Below are 20960 nucleotides of genomic sequence, written 5' to 3'. Positions count from 1 at the left end.
ATTTTTTCTCATTATTTAGAAAATTCTAATTTCTCTGCACTAAACAAATAAACAATATAAAATATGATCAGAAAATCAATAGCAGTGTGAAAAAAATAGCCGCCTTGTTGGGATTCTGGATAATAAAATATTTATTCTAGTCTTAATAATGTTGCTTGTGTAGTGGTGTTTATAAATGTACTGTGTACTTTGGCTTCATATTAGCAAAGAGAAATAAACTCTGCTGTGTCCTTGTTTAAAAATCAAGTAACTAATTCATGTATATCTTCATTCAGGAAATGTTTGTTCATTTATACATTTAATCATATACTGTTTATTCATAGCCTCCTGTCTTAGCCTCCTGGCTGCTCTAACAAATTATTGTAGACTGGGTGACTGAACAATGAATGTTTATTTCTCACAGTTCTGGAGGCTGAAAGTCCAGCATCATGGCAACCCTCTTCAGGGTTGCAGACAACTGACTTCTTGCTGTATCCTTACATGGCAGAAAGATAACTAGCCAACTTTCTGGCCTCTTCTTATAAGGGCTCTAATCCCATTCATAAGGATTACACCTTCATGACCTAATAACTTCCCAAAGATTTTGCCTGTCAATACCATTATATAGAAATTAGGGTTTCAACATCTGAATTTCAGGAGCATGAACATTCAGTCTATAACACCTCCAATCCATTGGAATGATCCAGCTACTGATAATGGGATTGACTGGCACTTGTTTTCAGAGTGCTAGCAGTCTAAAATAAGTTCCCCATCTCTAAATTAGTAAACGTGTGTGTGTGCGTTTGCATGTATATGGCCACATAAGTGTATGAAACTCTGTAACTATTTGTTGAACACCTATTGGCTTCATACAGGATACAGGGGCTTTTCTGTTTGGTGATATATGAAATTCATCCTCACATTCTAGATAAGAAACACCCAAAGCAGAAATTTTTTTAGAGCTGCAGCAAAATAACCATGTAAGATCTGAAAGATCTTTTGGTCAATATCAATAATGGTTCCCTAAAGAGTTGTTTTACAGATGACATAGGTGGTGTCTTGCAGCTAAAAAACCATATGCCATGAAAAATTGGGGGAATTTTGTAATCATTTTTCCTCAGTCACACTTTATACTTTTTATAGTGATCATGATTTTCAGTGAGAACTCACCTCTTTGTGAGGTCTCCTGGATACTAATTAACTTGTGCCGTGTTATGATCCTGTACAAGGAAAGGTTAAATCAATACATTGCATCTGAGAAAAAAAATATCTTTAAAAACACTGTGTTCCAATTCACAGGAACACTGTGAATTCCTGAAAATGACTGGTAACTAAGTGGTTTGAAAGAGTTAATATAGTTTGCTATAGGCCTAGTTCATGAAGACAGTACCTAGCCTTATATTGGAAAATGAATGTGGTTTTCAAATTTAGTCTATTTACGTGGGGAGATTGTGGTGATGGAAAATGCTTATTTCCTTTAATTCAGTTTACTACTTAATCTATAAATGCAAACCATGTTATAGGATGCTTGAAAAAAATAAACTTGAAAACCAGCCTTAACCTCCCAAACCAGCTGAAGTCACTCAAAAGACAATAAGGGCAAAATTTCATTATATAGACTTCAAGTGGGTTTTTAAAAACCCCATAGCCTTTCCAAGTAAAGTGATGAATGTTGTTCTGATTCTAATTGACAAGTGTTATATATAAAAGAGTTCTTACCTTCATTCTTATCAAAACTGTGGGGATTTCCAATGATAGGACAATATTATGTGGGTGGAAACTTCTCAGAAGAATAGAGAACTTATCAGTATTTACTTAGGTTCTATTACATTCAGAGCCATAAAAACAACTACACTCATAAATTTATAGCTAGTCAAGGATATTGCCTCTTCCCCAAAGAGGCTGGATATTAAAGGAGTAGACTGAATAAGCTCAAATCATGAAGTGGTTTCAATATTGAAGGAGTTTTCCCTCTTCATATTTCAACTTGTAGACAATATGTTATGAAGACTCACTGGCTAGCTAACTTTGGGGGTTTGGAAGCAAAAAACAATCAACTATTTTTTTCTTAAAAATTTACTTTTTTCTTCTACAATTAGTACTTAATACTAATATTTTAGTGAAATCTAACTGTAGATTAATAGTCACCAAACTTGCCTGAATATGTGTCTTTTATAAATTCACCTTTGCAGATAAAGAAGCCAGAGGTTTATAGAGGTTAGGAATCTTGCTGAAAATCACATAGCAGAGACAAGGCTTAAGCCCAGATCTTTTCTGATTCTGGAGAAGATTCTGTATTAGCTTCTTAATTCTATTGTAACAAGTTACCACAATCTGAGTGGCTTGACATAGCACAGGTTTATTATTTTACAGCTCTGGAGGTCAGAAGTCCCATGAGGGATTGAACTAGATTCGAGGTGTCAGTAAGGCTGCATTCCTCTGGAGGCTCTAGGGGAGAACACATTCTCATGCCTTTTTCTGCTTCTACGGTCCTCCTCCATTCCTTGGCTCATGGCCCCGTCTTCCGTCTTCAAAACCTAGAACCCCATAACTCTAACCTTTATTCCTGTCATTGCATCTTCTTTTCTGACTCTCTTGTCTCCCTGTCCCATGTTTTAATAACTCTTGGAATATTACACTGGCATTAAAAAGATAAAATAATGCCATTTGAAGCAAAATGGATGCACATAGAGAATGTCATGCTGAATGAAGTCAGAGAAGGAGAAATACCATATGCTATCCCTTATATGTGGAATCTAAAAAGAAATGATACAAATACACTAATTTATGAAATAGAAGCAGACTCATAGAGAATAAACTTATGGTTGCTGGGGGGAAGAATCGGGAGAAGGGATATTTAGGGAGTTGGGATTGACCTGTACACTCTGCTATATTTAGAACGGGTAACCAACAAGGTCCTACTATAAAGGACAGGGAATTCTGCCCAGTGTTAGGCGGTAGCCTGGATGGGACGGGAGTTTGGGGGAGAATGGATACATGTATGACTGAGTCCCTTTGTTGTCCACCTGAAACAACATTGTTAACTGGCTATATTCCTATATAAAATAAAGATTTTTTTAAAAAGAACTCTTATAACTACATTGGGCCCACCCAGATTATCTAGGATAATCTCCTTATTTAAAGACTCTTCATTATTTCTGCTTCATGAGTGCTTTCCTGGTGGCTCAGATGGTAAAGAATCTGCCTGCAGTGCAGGAGACCTGGGTTCAATGCCTGGGTTGAAAGATGCCCTGGAGGAGGGAATGGCAAGTCATTCCAGTAGTCTTGCCTGGGAAATCCCATTGACAGAGGAGCCTGGCGGGCTACAGTCCATGGGGTCACAAAGTTGGGCACGACTGTGAAACTAACACATATCACATCTGCAGTCACTTCGCCATGTAAGGTAATGTAATCATACAGCTTCCAGGGATTAGAGTATCTTCAAAAGGTCATTATCTTGCCTACCATGGAAGCTAAAGTAGATCTAGATAAATGTACTGTGCAGTATTTTAAAATTAATACTTTGAACCAACATATGAAAAAAAAATTAATACTTAGATATTAGAACTTAGTAGCCCCAAATGTTAATCAGTAAGATTAATGATCACTAAAATGATGACAGTATGTAATATGTATATATTATGTACTATGTATATAGTATGTAATATGTATATATTATGTACTATGTATATAGTATATAGTATGTATATAATGAAGTGGTTTATTTCAGAAAAAGTCTTACTCCATCATTGACTACCTGTACAACCTGAGACAAATCTCTTAGTACCATTTCTTTGGAATTGTATGGTGGTAAATTATACCAAAGTTTATCCTTATAACAACTGAGGTGTGTGTGTGTGTGTGTGTGTGTTAGTCAGTCTGACTCTTTGTGATCCCATGGACTGTAGCCTGCCAGGCTCCTTTGTCCATGGATTTCTCCAGGCAAGAATACTGGAGTGGGTTGCCATTTCCTTCTCCAGGGGATTTTCCCTACTCTGGGATGGAACCCAGGTCTCCTGCATTGCAAGCAGACTCTACCATCTGAGCCACCAGGGAAGCTCTTGTAACAACCGGAAGCCTATTTAAACAGTTAGCTGGTAGATGGTCTACAGATAATATGCTGCTGCTCAATATTCCCTCTTTTTTTTTTTTTTAGTATTGAAGCCTGCTTTGTTTTTTACTGTAATGTTAAATTTGGGCATTTTGAATTAATTCATTAACCTGATGATAGTTTTATCTCATCCCATTTTAGGTACTTAGTTATTTAAGGTGAAGTTTTCTATATTGTTTGTTATTGTAAGTGTACACCTAGTAGTTTCAGGGGAAATGTGTCAGTCTTTTAAAAATGTTTTGTTAAGGTAAATCACAATCCCATGTTTTAGGAGAGTTATAACGCCAGTACTGTTTTTGCCTTATCATTCCCTCACTCTAATCATGTTCTCAGAGGTTAATTCCTACCTGTGGATTTTAAATTGTTTTCCTCTGGACTGCTGCTCTGCAATTCTTGATCACATGACCATCAACTTTGAACTGATTTTGTTGACTTATGATGTGAAACTTGAGGATCTGTCTCACTTTGCTTACCCCACCTTTCCATGTCCCTGCTCTCAATATTTGACATTTATATTTTTAGTTTTGTTTTTTTATCAATTAATTTATAACTCAAAATAATGTAGGTAAACGTTTATTTCTTTTTTTCCCAACAAATCTATACTGTTCACTTTCTACCCAGCCCTCCACTTCTCCTTCCCCCTCAGGCTAATGTTTTTAGTCAACTTAACTTTTATATTGTCAAGGTGTTTATATTTTGATTCTTTCTATGACTGTCTTCTTTTTTTTTTTTTAAACATATTGACTAAATGTTGGAAATGTGTAAACAGTGTTGAAAGTGAAAGTTGATTAGTCCTGTCTTTCTGAGTTTCCTTGATTGGTAGACCCCAATTCCATTCTTGGGTGGGGAAGATCTGCTGGAAAAGGGATAGGGTACCCGTTCCAGTATTCTTGGGCTTCCCTGACTCTTTGCAACCCTGGAATTCTTCAGGCCAGAATACTGGAGTGGCTAGCCTTTCCCTTCTCCAGGGGATCTTCCTAACCCAGAGATTGAACCCAGGCCTCCTGCATTGCAGGTGGATTCTTTACCAGCTGAGCCACAAGGGAAGCCCCAAAATACTGGAGTGGGTAACCTAGCCCTTCTCTAACGATCTTCCCTACCCAGGAATCAAACCAGGGTCTTCTGCACTGCAGGTAGATTCTTTACCAACTGAGCTATCAGGGAAGTCCTTTAAACAGTGTTGGCACTCCACAAACATTGTGTAACGCCAAGTCACAACTAGTGTGCTGTGTTCTTAGATAGAGGCCAGTGCCAGGAAGCCTAGGACACACTAGGAAAAAAGTTCACCATGTCCGAGGAGACTCGTTTTTGTCTATTTTTTAAGTCCATTGCTTGACATCATTCCAAATTTACATTTGCTTTATATCTGGGCCTTAACTTTTTCCTACAGGTTTATTTTTATCCTGAATTGTGTTTTGTTTTGCTTCCTGCTATAAATTTGCTGTTACCTTATCCTTATTTCATTTTTCCCCTTAAAGTCTCAGAGGTTTTTTTTTTCTCCCTGAAAATTTCCCATGTGAAGCTCTACATGTTTTTCTCTCAGTCTCAGAGTGCAGTATCCCAAAATTTCAAAAGGATGTGGATGTGGGCCTTTTTTCACTCATAGCGTTTGAATTCCCATAGCCTGTTGAATTTTGAAACTTATTGTCTTGTTTTAATCTGGGGATATTTTCTAGTTTTTTCTTTGATGATTTCTTTTTTCCCATTTGTTTTTATTTTCTCATTCTCATCTCTATTAGTTGGATGTCCTAGATTAGTTTTCATCTCTTGTCTTTTATTTCATCTTTTTATTCCTTTTCCACTTTTAATCTTTGCATAAAAAATATCTTGTTGCTTACTTTTTAGTCTTCAGGTGCATTTTATGTTTTGGTTATTGTATGTTTAATCTGTAAGGTCTCTTTCTAGTTCTGTAATTATTTATATTTTTAAATTTATATTAATTTTTTAAACTAAAAAATACCATTTTGTGCATAAAATCAAATAAGATATTGTCTTCAAGACTGTCTTAGCTACTCTTATTCTTTTCAATACTATATACTTAGAATGAATTTAAAAATACTTAGAATGACTTTATTGATATTCACAAAAATATCATGCTTGCATTTTAATTGGAAATGCTGTAACTTTGTTGATTAATTTGCAAAGAAGTGAAAACCCTGATTTATTGAGTAACCTTATTCATGAACATGACGTATCCCTTTATCTGCTGGTATTATCTTCAAACTTTTGGGGTTTTCTGCATGGTATTATTTCACATAATATGTATCTTAACAGGTATATTATGATTTTACATGTGTGTTAGTCACTCAGTCATGTCCAAACTGCCTTTTGGACTATAGACCACCAGGCTCCTCCGTCCATGGGATTTTCCAGGCAAGAATTCTAGGGTAGGTTGCCATTCCCTTCTCCAGGGGATCTTCCTGATCCAGGGATTGAATCCAGGTCTCCTACATTGGAGGCAGAGTCCTTACCAAAATATTATGGGAGGAAAAAAAAAAAAACCCTTCATTTTCTTCACTTGGAGATAAAGGAAAAGCTGTACTAATCAGCTATTATTACAATACAAAATCATAAAATGCTCAGTGACTTATTGATGTTTTATATGTTTTTACACTCCCGGGGGTGTAAAGTGGATGATCTAGGTGAGGCTCCCTTGGGTTAAGTCTACACTTCAGGCTTCTGGTTAGGTTTCAGGTCTGAGGTTCAGGCTGAAGGAGCAGTAGAAGAGTGGTGTGTTTTCTTTTTGTGGCAGAGCATAGGTGCAGGAGAGAGCAAGCCAAGCCATGCCATCAGCTAAAGTTTTTGTTACACCATGTCCACTAACATTCTATTAGTCAAAGCAATTGCATGGCCAAGTCCAACATGAGTGGAGTGAGGAAGTATATCTCCCCCACAGTGGGAGGCACTATAAAATTGAATAGCACAGGGTGTAAGTCCTAGTGTAAGAAACTGAAAAATTGGGACAGTAATCCATTTTATATCAGGAGGAAAGTATATGAATAGAAATACAAGTATTCTTGATGCAAGTGCCTTTTTGTTTATTTTGCTGTTATCAGAAACTTCACACGAAATTTTAAAGAGTTTCATTTACAAGATTAAAAGTGTTACTTCTTTTCTTTTGTTGTTTAGTCACTAAATCGTGTCCGATTCTTTTGTAAACCCTGTGGACTGTAGCCCGCCAATGTTCTCTGATCATGTAATTTTCCAGGCAAGAATACTGGAATGGGCTGCCATTTCCTTATCCAGGGTGTCTTCCCGACCCAGAGACTGAACCCATGTCTCCTGCCTTGGCAGGTGGATTCTTTACTGCTGAGCCACCAGGGAAGCCCTCACTTACTCACTTTACCTTTAGTTCGGTTCAGTTCAGTTCAGTCGTGTCCGACTCTTTGCGACCCCATGAATCGCAGCATGCCAGGCCTCCCTGTCCATCACAAACTCCCGGAGTTTACTCAAACTCATGTCCATCGAGTCGGTTTGATGCCATCCAGCCATCTCATCCTCTGTCATCCCCTTCTACTTCTGCCCCCAATCCCTCCCAGCATCAGGGTCTTTTCCAATGAGTCAACTCTTTGCATGAGGTGGCCAAAGTATTGGAGTTTCAGCTTCAGCATCAGTCCTTCCAATGAACACCCAGGACTGATCTCCTTTAGGATGGACTGATTGAATCTTAGTGGTGAAAATCAGATGGGAAAGGTCTTCAGACTGTCTCATGAATATAAGATCTGTGTTACAACCACAAAAAAAAAAAAAAAAAAAAGATCTGTGTTTCAAATCGTCCAGCCAATATTCTTCAGAGACCTTATCCTCAGTATGCACTGTTATTTCATCAGTTCTTCATTTATATTAATTATGTTGCTCTTTAATTTCCCATCACCAGATCTCTCTGTGATCTTCAAGTTAAGTTTTTCTTCTTTAGCATCCCTGGTGAACAGACCCTGTTGGTTCCAACTCAGTGCACCTTTCAAATCCCCTCACTCCATTTTTACTCCATTCGAAGTTTTCATCTTTAACCAAGAGTTTTTCCTCACAGATGTTTGGTGCCCAAAGTACCTTACAGAAAAGAATCTGAGAGTGTCCCACATTTGGAGGCCTCAACTGCTAGGACCCTGGCTCTGCACGGACTGAAAGCTGCAGGTTTCTAGGATAGCATCTGCATACATCCAGCTCTTTAGAATTTGAACTCTTACCTGGGGAACCTCCAGCTTCCACCTCCTCTCCTCTATCTGCCACTCAAACTACGTGGAATACCGACTTCCAAACCTTCTAGATGATTCTCCCATGTTCTTGACCATCATCTACTCTCTCCTCCACTTAGTAAACCCCGATTCACCGTCCAGAACCAGTTTAGATGTCACTTCTGCCCCCAGGCTTTGCCCGCCTTAGTCACAGGTCTTCTGGGGTTTTCATAGCGTTCTACCCAAATACCCATTAAAGAATTTCTTTCTTGGATTCTTTACTTTAGATTATAAAAGTATTAAGAAAAAAGACTATAAAAATGAAGTGACATATATAATGTAAAGGAGATAATAAAGTCTATATCAATCACTGTTCTCTGCTTAAGAAAATGCAGTTAACATTTTGATACTATGTTTGTTTTTAAAGATTGGTTTATTTAACTATATGGCATAGGCATTTTTTCAATCATATTCTATTTTTAAAATTAATTTAGCTCTTTCTCTCTCACCCTGAATTGTTCATTCCTCCAAAGAACATCTATTCTCAGTTTCCACTGTATTTCCCATGAACAATGCAGTGTCTGGCAAGTAGGAAGTATTTAATTAATAGGTTTCTGAATGTCAAATGAAATGGGAATATATTTCTAAGTACAAATAATCCAATGAAATAAAAAAGTGTAGCTGTAGTCAGTGATAAATTACAAAAGCAGTAATGTCTTACTCATGCCAGAGCATCATGTTATATGTTAAATATGATTTTTGGAACGCTGGCGACTCGACAAGCCAGTAGGTATGCTGTAATTCTGTGCTAATTGTATTTTCCTGTTTTGACCTTTGGATATTGTTTCTTCTAAGGAATCCAGTAACACAAGGCTTTAAATATTGATCAAATAATACTGCAGCTTTAGTACTGGTAGAAGAGACAAGGGGTTAAATCATTCTAGTCCTCTTTTTTTTTTCTTTTTTTCCTTTTAAAGACATGTAGCGTCTTTGTCTGATCTCCTTATGGTCCTTGTCACAACTGTATGGCTTTTAATCACTCATACATTCAGTGAGTTACTGCACTGCTGGAACCTTAATAATGTTCTAGTTTGTTGGGATGATCTTCCTGATAAAGTCCTGACAGTATCTCAGTATAATGGGAAGACAATCAAAATAAAAAATGCTCTAAGAGTTCAGGTAGTAGAGCATGCTATTATTTTTCACATGGTGCAAGGATATTAAAATACTGACTTTCATGCTTTGATTGAGTTTGTGATGAAATCCAAGAAAAATTGAAAATTTGAATTATTCTACTGCCAGTATGGACTGTATATCATGAACAGAAAGCCGGCATAGGTAACCAATTCTTGTATCATAATCTTGAGAGTGTCAGATTGTCCCTCTTTTATATGAGTTTCTATTGTATTGTCTAAGTAATTAATTCATTACATAGCTCTTATATATTTGCAATTACCACATGGAGTTTTACCAACATATAAAATGTCGTCTTTAATGCACATTGTATGAATAGTTAATAAAGATGACACATTGATACAATGATTCAGATTTTTCAAGGTGCTTTCCATTAAATTATCTGATTCACTAGCCATCTTAAGTAGGCAGTGGAATTGTTATAATTCTCCACCTGTCCCATCCTCTCTGCCTCCTTCCCTCTTATTGTTTCCCTATTTCTGTTTCTTTTAAAGGAGGCAATTTGGTGTATGGAAAGAGCACAGGATATGAATTCAGCTATTTCATTCCATCTTCGCCCTTGTTGAATTCAGTTATAGGCAGATCACTTTCATTCCTCTGAAGCATGATTTCCTAACTGGCAAAATAAGGATAATGCTGAAGTATATTCCTCAAAGTTGTGAGGATCCAGTCAGGTGAAATCTAAAGAAAAGTTTTAAAAAACTTAAAAAACAAATGTAATATCTGTGTTAGCTTCCTTTAAAGGAAACTTGAAATGATGGAAGAATAGATTTTGGCCTCACTGTTTCTATATTAGGTACTTGATCAAGTTATCTGACCTTTCTGAACTTCATTTTCCTTGTGTGTAAAAGGGGCCTAATAAATCCCTACCTTGTGAAATTGTTGAGTACAGAAAAGTAAGGTACCATTTATACCAATCCTAACATAGTTCCTGAAACATAGTAGTTTACTCCCTATTAAAACTGTTTTCTCTTCTCTCTTCTCTTCCTCCCACAGTCCCTCTGTTCTTCCTACCTTATTCTTCCTTGAACTATGGACAAGATGAGCACATGATTGCAAAATCTTGGGGCTTAGCAAGCTGACTTTTCTTTTAAAGCATCAAGACTCTTTTAAAAACAAAGTTGTAAGTTGTACTTGAGGCAGGAGATGGGGATCCTCTATTCTGAGTAGAGACCCTTTATTGTCATGCTTTGGAATCTCCACTGAGTCCTGAAGATTTTGTGCAGTAAAATTTGAAAACTGCTTATGTGACTCCACCCTCTCATTTTACAGATGAGAAAACTGCATTTGAGAGAAGTTGAGTGACTGGCCTGAACTTGCAGACTGGTAAGTGATGAGCTAAGGATTGCACTTAGTAGTTTTTTTGCCCTTACTGTATGGTTCCCCTTACCTTGTGAGGGTCCAGAAGGCAACATGCAAAATTGAGATTCTTCTCTCTGAAGGATATCACTGTCTGCTTGTAGATATAGAATTTAGATATGAAAGATGAGGAAATATAAAGGCGCATGATACAGCTGTGAAATGGTTAGAATAGGTAAATACTTTGTTATCCTTTGAGGGTGGACATGGCAGACTCCCTGAGGTGGGGTGGGGGGACTTGTTTGTTCATTGTCATTTTGTTCCCGGTGCATACAGAAATGCCTGACATCCAACTGGGATAACTACTTGTCTTCTTGAACGGAATGAATGAATATGGCTTAATGAAGTATACAATTGAATCAAATCTAGAAACAGGGCAAAGATTTAGATAATCTAGAACAGGGTGTTTAAAAAGTGGGTTGTACTTCATTACTGGGTGATGAAATAAGTTTAATGGATTATGATTTACCTATTCAAACTTATAGAGTGTCATTATGTCCTGGAAATTGTATAGATTTATGTGATACTGATATAAAATACATGTGTATAATTTTGTGTATACTTGGTGACAACTTAAAATGTATGTCTCACTGTAGGTCATAGTTAAGGATGTTTGAAAGATACTGTCTTACACAAAGGGGATGGTAAAGTTTGAGGCAGATATGTGAATGCTTTATAGAATACGTGAATGCTTTAATGGTTTTGCTAAACAGAAGTACTGATTCATGTCAATGTATGGCAAACACCACTACAATATTGTAAAGTAATTAGCCTCCAACTAATAAAAATAAATGGAAAAAAAAAAGAGAGAAAAAAAATAAAAACTTCTGAAGTTTCAAAAAAAAAAAAAAAGAATAGTTAATCATGATAAAACTTATTTAGGGGAAGAAATATACACCTGATTCTTTCAGTTCAGTTCAGTTCAGTTGCTCAGTTGTGTCTGACTCTTTGCAACCCCATGGACTGCAGCACACCAGGCTTTCCTGTCCATTACCAATCACCAGAGCTTGCTCAAACTCATGTCCATAGGGTCAGTGATGTCATCCAACCATCTCATCCTCTGTCATCCCCTTCTTCTCCCGCCTTCAATCTTCCCCAGCATCAGGGTCTTTTCCATGGAGTCAGTTCTTTGCATGAGGTGGCCAAAGTATTGGAGTTTCAGCTTCAGCATCAGTCCTTCCAATGAACATTCAGGGTTGAAGGCTGATCTCCTTTAGTGTTGACTGGTTTGAGCCCCTTGTAGTCCAAGGGACTCTCAAGAGTTTTCTCCAACATGATCAGTTCAAAAGCATCAATTCCTGAATCTTTAGCTATTGAAAAATCATTAAGAATCTTCTGTCCTCCACTGTCTCAAAATTAAGAAGATTTAACCAAACTACACAGTAGAAAGATTAATCTGTCAGATAAGAATAAACTTAATTGGAATTGGAAAGACCAGATTGAGGACTATGTAAAAAAGTCAGCACAGGCTAAGGAAATTGTGGCCTTGACTGATGACAACCGTAAAGAAAAAGTTTCTTGGCATGACTAGAGTGGAAAGAGGTTAAAAACGAGTGAGTGGGTGATGATTAAATGGAACTCAGATAGTAAACAATGTCTTAGAACTGCCATCTAAGAAAAAAAATATTAAGGACAAAAAGGTAGGATAATAGAGTTATCCTATTTTGTTAAGGTAGGGAGGAGATGAAAATCTTTGTGGTCAACCAGGGTGAGTCAACAGAAAAGGCTTCTAGATATGGATTAGAAATGAATCTAAAGAAGAACCAAAATTCTAGTGAAAGAATTTCACTTCCTTCCTGCGAAGGAAGATAATTCTTTTTTTCTGAAATCGAATGATTAAGACCAGAAGGGATGGGAGCAGTTACTGCTTGTGGATAAGAGAAACTTGAAGAAAGACAGTCAATAAACATTGCTTTTTATGAGTTGAAGATTAGCTAGGGAAAACAGTTCAAATCATGATGTGGCATTAGCCTACTAATTTTGTATTACTAAAAAGAGACATCATTAAGTATGTAAAGATATTTAATTTTCTTTGTAGGAAGCATGTCCTGATTCCCCCTCAACTTGTCCTAAACTTTTCTGTTACTTGAGAAATTATAATTATATATACCAAGTTGTGTGTCAGTTAGGAAGTTAGAAAGAAGACTATCGTATGAAAATCTTGAATTTCATGTCCTGAAAACCTACTTAAAAGAACTTGATAATGTTGAAACAAGTTCAGGTGCTAGAAATATAGTTATAAAGTGTCAAAGTGTGTTCACCTAAGAGGAATCTCTTTTTCATGTGGGTTTATCTGCCATTCAGAGGCAATTCAGAGGTCAAGAATTACACATTATAATTTAAATAGCATCCATTTAAAAATTAAATCCATAAAATTAAACTAATAAAATGCATAAAAATTAAACCATTTATTTTTAAAAGAAAACTAAACAACAGCCCTTTGTTGTTTATGAAAGAAAAGCTATGATGTATTTATAGATGTCCCATGAACATGTGTGTATGTGAGTTTACATAATTAAGAGAAAGAGAGACCATGAGCATAAGCATGTTTGTGTGTGCATTTGTGTGTGTGTGTGTATATAATGAAACTGTCTCTAGGCATGGTCAGGTACAAAGGTCCATCATTTAAGTCTCAGAACTAAATAAACATGTGAGATTATGATTATTTTATTGAGCTTTCTTATTTTATGACCCACTAATGGCTCATGGATCAGTTATATTGATGAGCACTGGAAACCTACAGCTTCAATGAGGTTTTTTATTTATTCATTTATTGTTTTTATTGTAAAGTGCCAAGAAGGTAATACCCAGTTCCCAGTCTTATTTTTCATTTACAATAAACTGTAGAAATACAATTTTTATTGTAGAATAGAAACTAAAATATGTGTTAAGCATATGTAGCTGGCACTTTGTGTGAGACTTTCTAATTTACCTTTAGCTTCTAATGCAAATTTTTCAGCTTCTGAGTTTGAGTATATATCTTAGTATCAACATCAATATTGGGCTTATGGATTTTTTACACTTGTTAGGCTGAACTCATTGGCAAAATTAACCTGGTTATGTGTTTTAGGATTTGTGAGAAGATAACATATTGAAGCATAATTTTTTAAATTATGTCTTTGCTGTTTTATATATACTGTAATTTATTCATGTCATAGTTTATCAAGAATTCAGATAGTAGGAATTCCTTTCTGTGTGACCCTCTATGGAAGCTTGTAGGCAGCTTGCTTCCCCCAAAAGAGGGCATGATTGGGGCTATACACCCTTGATTATTCTTCCCAAATTTGCCTACCAGTTAAGTCCCTTCACCTCTTCTCCTGGCCTGAGACAAGGAGACAAATTCAGTTTCACAGAAACATAATGGGCGAGGAGTAAGTGACCCCCACCAAAGTATTAATACATAACAGAATTGGTGTGTTACAAGTAACATGACTGAGCAACAAACACTTTCACTTTTTTCACCAAAGTATTAATATTTCTAATATTCATGAGCAGATTTAGTTTGAAAACTAAACATAAAAGTTTTATTTAATGTAGTGCTTGATAATTTGACTCAACTATTTCAAAATGAAATTAAAGACTTTGTATTTAGCTTTAAAGTTAATTAGCCCCCTACTGGCTTTATCAACACCTTGTCAGTTTTGCTGATAACACCTTTACTAGAGTTTGTAAGGTAAAACAGAACTGTTTGCCAGGTTAAACTTCAAGAATCTTATAGATTTTGTCTTTTTAGATTGTCCTGAAATTGAAAAGGAAGCCACCTGACTTGATATATGCACATGTTCCCTGAGGTCAAAGCCAGCCATTACATTTTGAAAGGATTTTTATGTTAATTTTTTAAACCAGGGACTTTCAGTGCTAAAACATTTGTTAAAATCACACTGTGAAGAGAAGTACTATTACTATTGTATATTTCTTTATGTATGCCCACGTGAATGTTCAGTTGCTCAGTCATGGGCAATTCTTTGCTATTCCATGGACTGTAGCCTGTCAGGCTCCTCTGTTCATGGAATTTCCCAGGCAAGAATACCAGAGTGGGTTCCTCCTCCAGAGGATCTTCCCGACCCAGTGATCGAACCCACGTCTCTTGCGTCTCCTTCATTGAGATGCATTGGCAGGTGGGTTTTTTATTACTGTGCCACCAGGGGATGCCCTATTGCATTATATATATTTAGAATCAAATCCTTCAAGTAAAGTCTCTTTGTATATGCAAAAATTGAAGAACAGTTAATCCACTTGACTGAACTTGGAAACATAATGTACATGGGGCATAAAGGCAATGAATATCCAAGAAAGAAAAATAATTTTCTGAGTATATAAATGTTCAAAATAGGATCAATATCCAAGTTAAATGAAACTAAACTGAGGGTTCATGATTCTATTAGACCTTGCATTTTGATTTGTATCACCATTTGCACTGCTATAAAAATTATTAAAAAATGTTCTGTTGGTTCATGAGTTTACATAAATATATATTGAAATTTAAATGATTTTGAGGACAAAGGATGAAAATCTTTTAAGGAATTCATGGATATTAGAGCTCCACTGAGACTTCCCCAAGCATTCTAAGGTTTTAAAACTTGTTGTGGTATGGATTCCAAAATCCAGGTCTTACACAGTAAAGTTTCTAACATATATGTTTCTTTTAATGAAGACAATGAAACTCATAGCTAGGTAAGAGCTGGCTGCTGAGTCTGGGAATGCAGGAGCTATGAATTCACTCTAAAAATTAAAGAATGTGGCTTATTAGACTCTAGGGTTCCCAAACGTGGTGTGGTGACGTGAGAATCCATTTTGGTACCAAATAAATTTAGGTTAGGATCTTAGTATTGTGAATAGTCTATGTCTTTCCTTAAGTTACTGTACCCTTTTGAGTCTGTTTTCTTATTTGTGAAACTGAGGACAATAACCCATCACTGTATAAAATCTGGTTAGGATTAAATGAGAAAAAGGCCTTGCAGAAGGCACAGTGCAGAACTATCCCTCACTGTCTGTTAAGCTCAATATTCTCCTTTCAAATGCAACTCTCTAAATTGTCTCTTTCCAAGCTGCAACCCCTGTTAGGAGATAAGTCCACCTCTTAGATTATATCTCACAGCTTTTCTTATGAATAAAGGCAAATGATTGTTTTTACCTCAAGGAAGTAGAAATGATTGTCCTTGAACAGTCAGCAGATTCATGCATCTAAAAAGCAGGCTACTTTAGATGAAGCCAAGCCTTTTTTTTCCTTGCATATTTCACTGATAATGCAGTTCTCAAATGCAAACTGTATAGAATCAGGTGCTTTGTCTTTAGAAGAGGATAATTTTTTAGTAGTCTTTTCTGTGGAGACTGTTCAGCAGTTTCTGATACTTTGTGTCTCTTTTATCCAGATATGCAATTCTGGATTGTGTAACCTAAAGATTATATTTCAAGAGGTGTCAGAAATTCAGCAGATTTTCCCCCTCTAAGAAAGCAAGGAGGGGAAAAACAACATTGTATGGTGGTTTAAGCATTTCTTTAAGATTTTTTTTTTTTTAATCTACATTGTTTACAGTTTTATAATTCATGTAGACTGTCTGGATGTTCTTCTAAACATCCAGAAAGAAGAACCTTTGAAAGAAGAACATGTATGAATTTTTCATTGTTTATAGTTTCAGACTAATAGTAATAACTCACACTGTTTTAAAGATGCCAGCCACCACACTAAGCAGTTCACATGTGTTAACATATTTACTGCTCAGTTATATTTGGATGTTGTTCCTTTCGTATACAGAGGGAGATAGAGGCAAAAAGAATTTGGGTATATTTCCTGAGGTCATATAAGTGGTGGAACCAGGATTTGAACTTAAGGAGATTGTTTAGATCTGTACATTTATTGATGGCACAAAAATAATAGAGATAAGGTAGGTCTAAAAAATAGTACCAGCCTATGTCATCAACGAGGTTCCATCACTTGTTTTTAATGACTTTAGGTATGTGTATGTTTTGTGTAAAGAAATAGTTGTACTGTGTATGAGTACTTTTTTGTTCAATGAATATTTTGATTCAGGAGCTGGATAACAAAAGAAAATATGACAAATAGTCTACATTTGTTTAACTATCATGGATGCAGATGTAAAAGAACATATTATAATAAACTGAAAAACATTAAAAATACTCTTTTCAATTCCTAATATTCTTTTTAGTTTTGTGTGTGTGTGTATGTGTGTGTGTGCTTAGATAAGAGTTTTATTTTTGCAAAAATACTGTGGACTTTGAAAACAGTGTCATTTCTAGCGAATGCATGTTTAACTGCCTTGTCGTTCAGTCACTCAGTCCTGTCTGACTCTTTGCAACCCCGTGGACTGCAGCACAGCAGGCTTCTCTGTCCATCACCAACTCCCAGAACTTGCTCAAACTCATGTCCATTAATTCGATGATGCCAGTCAACCATCTCATCCTCTGTCTCCCCATTCTCCTCCCTGTCCTTAATCTTTCCCAGCATCAGGTCTTTTCTCATGAGTTGGCTCTTATCAGGTGGCCAGAGTGTTGAAGCTTCAGCTTCAGCATCAGTCCTTCCAATGAATATTCAAGGTTGATTTCCTTTAGGATTGACTGGTTTGATCTCCTTGCTGTCCATTGATCTACATATATATAAGGCAATTTTTACTTTATTAATCTAAATAATGAAAAGTGATTTTCCACGATTAATGACAACACAATGCTTTCCTATGTTAATTGATAAGTGTCAAATATGTATAGTGAAATTAAATTTAAATTTGGAGAAAATAATCTCCACTTCTTTGAGCACAGTGCCACATTTTGATTACTCAGCCTGTGCAACCATGATGAATATTGAAAGTTTCAAACAGCAAAACAGGCCAAATCCTGCATTGTGACTGTACTTTGAGAGCAAGTATAGGTCTTCTTTCTGATTTTCAGTTTTATATTAAAAGATCATTTTCAGCAATCAAATCAAGAGTGGATTATAAAGGTAGATTTGAATTAAAACAAAATTCAGGTAGATGTAAAAACTGTCAATCATTATTAATTTTTTCATATTGAAGTATGGTATTTGAATAATATTTTACCTTATTTTTCTTGAACCCTGCCAGAAAATATAGCTGAGGTAATTCATTGAGTTATACACATCACTGCAAAATAAGTAAAGGACTCTTGTTCTCAAAAACCTCGTAATGAGCTTGAGTGAGTTACTTCATTTCTCTGGATTCCTTTCTCATGCGGGATGGAATTAGGCTGTTGATTTTCCATGTTCTGCCAAGTCCTGCAGATCAGGAGTGCTTTAGTCTCCTAAAAAGTCTCCTAAAAAGTTTGTATTTTACCTATGCTTGAAATTAGCTTGGAAAATACTTCCAGAGGTAAAAATTTGAAAAGCCCCTGGACTAGATTACATCTGGAATTCCTCCTACCTATAGCATTTTTATGATTCATTTGTTTCAATTCCTCTTCTAGAATCAAACATACAGATCACCACCGCCTTGCATTCCAGGCCTTTGCGGAGGGAATGCCCATCTGCCCCCTTTCCACAGTCACAATTCCACTTTCTTCAAGGTCTAACTCTATGGATGTCTCTGTGATAGCCAAGAAAACTCTCCTTCCTTGGAATTTCAATAACAGTATGTTAACATTGTTGTGGAGGTATATACCTGTTCTTCATTATATCGTGATTTTTAGGTATTTGAAGAGTTGCCATCTCTAATTCCGACAGGGACTAGCTGGAGTAGGGAGATGGGTAGAAGCTAATGATGCAATGAGAGAGCACCTCTGGAGAGGACACGTGCCATTCTGGGAGCATAGCCTTATGGCTCAACAGGTAAAGGATCCGTCTGCAACGCTGGAGTCACTGGACATGTGGGTTCGATTCCTGATTCGGGAAGATCCCCTGGAGAGGGAAGTGGCAACCCACTCCAGCATTCTTGCCTGAAAAATCCCATGGAGAGGAGCCTGCTGAGCTACAGTCCATGAAGTGACAAAAGAGTCGGATATGACTAAACACACATACACAACTCACAGCCTTAATGGGATTTCCTGGAGACTGTCCGCAGGGAAATTTAAGCTCAGTGTTATTTTGTTTTGATAAAAATTGTACCTCTGAATTTTTAATGAAAATTTTAATTTTTGGAAACATCCAAAAATAAAAACCAAAAAGTGCCAGAACAACAAAAATATGTGCCATCCACTTTCTATGCCTCTGAATCGCACACATACTCATGTTTTCACTGCCTAACATGAACCCCGTCTGTTTACTTGCACCTTTGTTCATGTAATTTTTGAATAAAATCACTAAATTTTTGAGTAAAATTTAGTGAATGTTGTTGGACGTGTTCAGACAGCCTTTTTATATAGACTTGACTAACAATATGATATTGATTAAAAACTAGAACAAACTGGACTCTCAAAGAGCAGTGTGACAATATTTTCAAGATGATCAAATTGTAAGTGGGTACCTTCAAAGGTAAAATCTTAACCTCAGAATTCCCTACTTGATGCTCTGCAGTATTATATAAATGCCTTTCAGAACAAGAAGGAGATTAAGGGACATTTCACAGTTGTACTGTAGTTATTGAAGAGCAAACAAATTAGCCACTTGCCTAGAAGAAATCAAAAGTCTCAGCTGGAAATTTGGGAGGGGTTTAAAGTGACCTTCTTAGGAGAAGGCAATGGCAACCCACTCCAGTACTCTTGCCTGGAAAACCCCATGGACAGAGGAGCCTTGTAGGCTGCAGTCCATGGGGTCACTAGGAGTCGGACACGACTGAGCGACTTCACTTTCACTTTTCACTTTCATGCATTGGAGAAGGAAATGGCAACCCACTCCAGTATTCTCGCCTGGAGAATCCATGCGCTGCCGTCTATGGGGTTGCACAGAGTCAGACACGACTGAAGCGACTTACCAGCAGCAGCAGCTGGACTATAAAGTGTAAGGCAGAGGCTCTGTGTGAGACCAGAGACCAAGCTGGGAGTCAGAGTAATATGGACTTTATAAGTCAGACTATTTTTCACAGTGGCTGCACCTACCCTTGATTTTTGAACAAGAATCCTGCCTTCTCCCCCTTCCTTTCTCCCCTATTTGTTAAAAAAAAAAAAAAAAATAAAGTGACCTTCTTGTGTTAATCTTGAAAGAGGTAATGATATGTATTAGAGTTGTTTTCCTTTTTTGCTGCTTTTTCTGAGCACCTTATATGCTTGCTAAATACGTGAGAATGATGGTAAGTTTATATTCTTTTAGATATTGCTGTGCTAGTGATCATTCTTTCTGTTTCCCATCAAAAATGTTTGAATTTTAAACTATACATATAGTTTGAAATGCTCATATTTTAATTTTCTCTGCAAGAGTGACAGTGTTTCTAATAGATTTAGATCATCATTTTATTATTTCCTGTTTGAAGTTATTCCCAATTGATTTTTCATTTTCTAGTTATAATTTTAATCTGATTGTTTTTTCTGTTTTTGACTAAGTAGCAGAGTGTTCAGTAGTGACTGGGCATTCAGGAGGGATGACGGAACACTTCTGACTCAATGACATGTGAACCAAACAGGCATAGGCTGAGTTATAACCCAAAATTTGAAATGATATATTATGATAAAATGATAACATTTCAATTGTTTATCATGCTAAATTTTACTAAAATAAGTATGAAATTGATTATGTTTCTAACATAGGTTAATTGATTAAAATATTTATTCCTTTATTTCAATTAGAACAGATACAAATTTCCCTAATTCTGTCTTAGTCATGACAAGTTCATTTTCTATTTCCGACACAAATGTAATTCTTGAAGTGGTTTTGATGCCTCAGAGTTCAGCACCTTTCCTTTGAACAGTCTTGTTAACAAAGTAAGCTGAGGTGTTCTCTTGTTAAAACTATCCACCTCTTTTGCCCAGGGAAGTTCTGGCTGGTGCGAGGCCCCTCCCTGCTCAGACACTTTCAGTTCAGCCATTTCCTTCCTCAGCTTTTGTTACACTGCCCCCTGCATCTCACCAAGTGGCCTCACAGTCTAAACTGTTCAGGTTACTCCTCTTTTATTCTCTCTAAAAAGCAAGTAGTCTGCAGCTTTTCACTAAAGTTCAATATCATTGATATAAAGTTGGGTTTATCAATGATAGATCTACTTTCTTTAAAACTAAGGAAAGTGACTGTATTTAAATAGAAAGTAGGT

The 20960-nt window shown here is 36.4% G+C and overlaps 1 protein-coding gene across 2 annotated transcripts in view; it reads left to right on the top strand.

Annotated features, from left to right (window-relative positions):
• HNF4G (hepatocyte nuclear factor 4 gamma) overlaps window positions 1-20960 on the top strand; it is a 128143-nt gene that overhangs the window by 38207 nt on the left and 68976 nt on the right. For both annotated transcript variants that reach the window (XM_065902713.1, XM_065902712.1), the window contains exon 2: window positions 10732-10785. The gene's annotated coding sequence lies outside the window, so the exon portion shown is untranslated. The remainder of the gene's footprint in view (window positions 1-10731; window positions 10786-20960) is intronic.

This window comes from Muntiacus reevesi, chromosome 12, assembly GCF_963930625.1.
Source record: "Muntiacus reevesi chromosome 12, mMunRee1.1, whole genome shotgun sequence".
NCBI lineage: Eukaryota > Metazoa > Chordata > Mammalia > Artiodactyla > Cervidae > Muntiacus > Muntiacus reevesi.
Note: the sequence above shows the minus strand (reverse complement) of the source record. Positions and strands in the feature narration are given on the sequence as shown.